Raw genomic sequence first — 5000 nt, forward strand, 5'->3', positions numbered from 1 at the left:
GGCGTCTGTCACACTTAGCCCGAATATGAGCACCTTCCCCGGGCACGGGCGGTGCCAAGCGGCCCCTAAGTTTACCCTCATGGAAGCTCCGGAGGAGGAGGGCGGGCGTGTGTCACACTTGGCCCGAATAGGAGCACCTTCCCCGGGCACAGGCGGTGCCAAGCGGCCCCTAAGTTTGCCCAAATGGAAGCTCCGGAGGAGGAGTGCGGGCGTGTGTCACACTTGGCCCGAATATGAGCACCTTCCCCGGGCACAGACGGTGCCAAGCGGCCCCTAAGTTTGCCCAAATGGAAGCTCCGGAGGAGGAGTGCACGCTGTGTGACAGTGAAGCCGAATATGAGCACCTTCCCCGGGCACAGGCGGTGCCAAGCGGCCCCTAAGTTTGCCCTTATGGAAGCTCCGGAGGAGGAGTGCATGCTGTGTGACAGTGAAGCCGAATATGAGCACCTTCCCCGGGCACAGGCGGTGCCAAGCGGCCCCTAAGTTTGCCCAAATGGAAGCTCCGGAGGAGGAGTGCGGGCGTGTGTCACACTTGGCCCGAATAGGAGCACCTTCCCCGGGCACGGGCGGTGCCAAGCGGCCCCTAAGTTTGCCCAAATGGAAGCTCCGGAGGAGGAGTGCATGCTGCCTGACAGTGAAGCCGAATATGAGCACCTTCCCCGGGCACAGGCGGTGCCAAGCGGCCCCTAAGTCTACCCTAATGGAAGCTCCGGAGGAGGAGGGCGGGCGTGTGTCACACTTGGCCCGAATAGGAGCACCTTCCCCGGGCACAGGCGGTGCAAAGCGGCCCCTAAGTCGGTAAAGGTTGAAATAAGTAAATAAATACAAAAAGGACGAGGGGGGAAAAAAAAAGGCAAAAACGTATAAAATTCCCCCATTCATTTCAATGGGCTCGGCCGAATTGGGCTTGCGGGACCGCCGAGGGCACGCCGGAGGGCGGTTGAGTCGGTAAAAGTTGAAATAAATGAATAAATACAAAAAGGACGAGGGGGGGAAAAAAAAAGGCAAAAACGTATAAAATTCCCCCATTCATTTCAATGGGCTCGGCCGAATTGGGCTTGCGGGACCGCCGAGGGCACGCCGGAGGGCGGTTGAGTCGGTAAAAGTTGAAATAAATGAATAAATACAAAAAGGACGAGGGGGGGGAAAAAAAGGCAAAAACGTATAAAATTCCCCCATTCATTTCAATGGGCTCGGCCGAATTGGGCTTGCGGGACCGCCGAGGGCACGCCGGAGGGCGGTTGAGTCGGTAAAAGTTGAAATAAATGAATAAATACAAAAAGAACGAGGGGGGGGGGAAAAAGGCAAAAACGTATAAAATTCCCCCATTCATTTCAATGGGCTCGGCCGAATTGGGCTTGCGGGACCGCCGAGGGCACGCCGGAGGGCGGTTGAGTCGGTAAAAGTTGAAATAAATGAATAAATACAAAAAGAACGAGGGGGGGGAAAAAAAGGCAAAAACGTATAAAATTCCCCCATTCATTTCAATGGGCTCGGCCGAATTGGGCTTGCGGGACCGCCGAGGGCACGCCGGAGGGCGGTTGAGTCGGTAAAAGTTGAAATAAATGAATAAATACAAAAAGAACGAGGGGGGGAAAAAAAGGCAAAAACGTATAAAATTCCCCCATTCATTTCAATGGGCTCGGCCGAATTGGGCTTGCGGGACCGCCGAGGGCACGCCGGAGGGCGGTTGAGTCGGTAAAAGTTGAAATAAATGAATAAATACAAAAAGGACGAGGGGGGGGAAAAAAAAGGCAAAAACGTATAAAATTCCCCCATTCATTTCAATGGGCTCGGCCGAATTGGGCTTGCGGGACCGCCGAGGGCACGCCGGAGGGCGGTTGAGTCGGTAAAAGTTGAAATAAATGAATAAATACAAAAAGAACGAGGGGGGGGGGAAAAAGGCAAAAACGTATAAAATTCCCCCATTCATTTCAATGGGCTCGGCCGAATTGGGCTTGCGGGACCGCCGAGGGCACGCCGGAGGGCGGTTGAGTCGGTAAAAGTTGAAATAAATGAATAAATACAAAAAGAACGAGGGGGGGGAAAAAAAGGCAAAAACGTATAAAATTCCCCCATTCATTTCAATGGGCTCGGCCGAATTGGGCTTGCGGGACCGCCGAGGGCACGCCGGAGGGCGGTTGAGTCGGTAAAAGTTGAAATAAATGAATAAATACAAAAAGAACGAGGGGGGGAAAAAAAGGCAAAAACGTATAAAATTCCCCCATTCATTTCAATGGGCTCGGCCGAATTGGGCTTGCGGGACCGCCGAGGGCACGCCGGAGGGCGGTTGAGTCGGTAAAAGTTGAAATAAATGAATAAATACAAAAAGAACGAGGGGGGGAAAAAAAGGCAAAAACGTATAAAATTCCCCCATTCATTTCAATGGGCTCGGCCGAATTGGGCTTGCGGGACCGCCGAGGGCACGCCGGAGGGCGGTTGAGTCGGTAAAAGTTGAAATAAATGAATAAATACAAAAAGAACGAGGGGGGGAAAAAAAGGCAAAAACGTATAAAATTCCCCCATTCATTTCAATGGGCTCGGCCGAATTGGGCTTGCGGGACCGCCGAGGGCACGCCGGAGGGCGGTTGAGTCGGTAAAAGTTGAAATAAATGAATAAATACAAAAAGAACGAGGGGGGGAAAAAAAAGGCAAAAACGTATAAAATTCCCCCATTCATTTCAATGGGCTCGGCTAAAATGGGCCTGCAGTACTGCCGAGAGGCCGCCGGAGGACGCCCTAGTAGGCAAACGTTGATCCCCACACACGAGGGGTCAGTTAGGCGACCAGGGGTAGCGTTTAGGCGACCAGGGGTAGCGTTTAGGTGACCAGGGGAAGCGTTTAGGCGACCAGGGGTAGCGTTTAGGTGACCAGGGGAAGCGTTTAGGCGACCAGGGGTAGCGTTTAGGTGACCAGGGGTAGCGTTTAGGCGACCAGGGGTAGCGTTTAGGCGACCAGGGGTAGCGTTTAGGCGACCAGGGGTAGCTTTTAGGCGACCAGGGGTAGCTTTTAGGCGACCAGGGGTAGCGTTTAGGCGACCAGGGGCGTTGCAGTTCCGCCGAATTGCATTAGGGGCGCTGCAGTAGGCAAACGTTCTTCCCCCCTAGTCAGAGGGTCATTTGCCTACTTCCCAGGTTTACCCGGGTTTTCCAAAACACCTGGGGCACATTTTCAGGGATCACGTTTTTAGAAACAAAAATATTCATAATTTCTTCTAAGTCCCCTTTCCAGCGGGGAACTTTGAAACATTGTATCCGACCACTGAAGGCTGTTGGCGGGCACGGCGCGGCAAACAGCCCGCACTCAGGCATGGAGCTCCGGGGAAAGTTGCCTAATTTCTTCTAAGTCCCCTTTCCAGCGGGGAACTTTGAAACATTGTATCCGACCGTGGAAGGCTGTTGGCGGGCACGGCGCGGCTCATAGCCGGCCCTCGGGCACGGAGCTCCGGGTGAATTTTTACAAATTTCTTCTAAGTCCCCTTTCCAGCGGGGAACTTTGAAACATTGTATCCGACCGTGGAAGGCTGTTGGCGGGCACGGCGCGGCTCATAGCCGGCCCTCGGGCACGGAGCTCCGGATGAATTTTTACAAATTTCTTCTAAGTCCCCTTTCCAGCGGGGAACTTTGAAACATTGTATCCGACCGTGGAAGGCTGTTGGCGGGCACGGCGCGGCTCATAGCCGGCCCTCGGGCACGGAGCTCCGGGTGAATTTTACTCAATTCTTCTAAGTCCCCTTTCCAGCGGGGAACTTTGAAACATTGTATCCGACCGTGGAAGGCTGTTGGCGGGCGCGGCGCGGCTCACAGCCCGCCCTCAGGCACGGAGCTCCGGGGAAATTTGCCTCATTTCTTCTAAGTCCCCTTTCCAGCGGGGAACTTTCAAACATTGTATCCGACCACTGAAGGCTGTTGGCGGGCGCGGCGATGCTCACAGCCCGCCCTCAGGCACGGAGCTCCGGGGAAATTTGCCTCATTTCTTCTAAGTCCCCTTTCCAGCGGGGACCTTTCAAACATTGTATCCGACCACTGAAGGCTGTTGGCGGGCGCGGCGCGGCTCACAGCCCGCCCTCAGGCACGGAGCTCCGGGGAAATTTGCCTCATTTCTTCTAAGTCCCCTTTCCAGCGGGGACCTTTCAAACATTGTATCCGACCAAAGGAAGGCTGTTGGCGGACGCGGCGCGGCTCACAGCCCGCCCTCAGGCACGGAGCTCCGGGGAAATTTGCCTCATTTCTTCTAAGTCCCCTTTCCAGCGGGGAACTTTCAAACATTGTATCCGACCACTGAAGGCTGTTGGCGGACGCGGCGCGGCTCACAGCCCGCCCTCAGGCACGGAGCTCCGGGGAAATTTGCCTCATTTCTTCTAAGTCCCCTTTCCAGCGGGGACCTTTCAAACATTGTATCCGACCACTGAAGGCTGTTGGCGGACGCGGCGCGGCTCACAGCCCGCCCTCAGGCACGGAGCTCCGGGGGAATTTGCCCCCTCATTTCTTCTAAGTCCCCTTTAGGCGACCAGGGGTTGACAATTTAGGTGACCAGGGGTTGACAATTTAGGCGACCAGGGGTGACTTTTAGGCGACCAGGGGTGAGGTTTAGGCGACCAGGGGTGAGGTTTAGGCGACCAGGGGTGAGGTTTAGGCGACCAGGGGTAGCGTTTAGGCGACCAGGGGCGTTGCAGTTCCGCCGAATTGCATTAGGGGCGCTGCAGTAGGCAAACGTTTTTCCCCCTAGTCAGAGGGTCATTTGCCTACTTCCCAGGTTTACCCGGGTTTTCCAAAACACCTGGGGCACATTTTTAGGAACCACGTTTTTAGAAACAAAAATTCTTCTATGTCCACCTCCGTGAAAGAAATTGCCCAATGGTTCCCGCGGAAGAGAGCTGCCAGGCGGACGCATACTGCAATAACGGCCGCCCTGGCGCTCTGGTGGATGTTATCCTCGAAATTTCTTCTATGTGCCCATTCCAGCGGGCAACTTGCGAACAATGGTGTCCGACCATGGAA

Source organism: Idiotropiscis lumnitzeri, unplaced genomic scaffold, assembly GCF_059441095.1.
Source record: "Idiotropiscis lumnitzeri isolate Australia: NSW breed Sydney's pygmy pipehorse unplaced genomic scaffold, RoL_Ilum_1.0 HiC_scaffold_184, whole genome shotgun sequence".
Classification (NCBI taxonomy): domain Eukaryota; kingdom Metazoa; phylum Chordata; class Actinopteri; order Syngnathiformes; family Syngnathidae; genus Idiotropiscis; species Idiotropiscis lumnitzeri.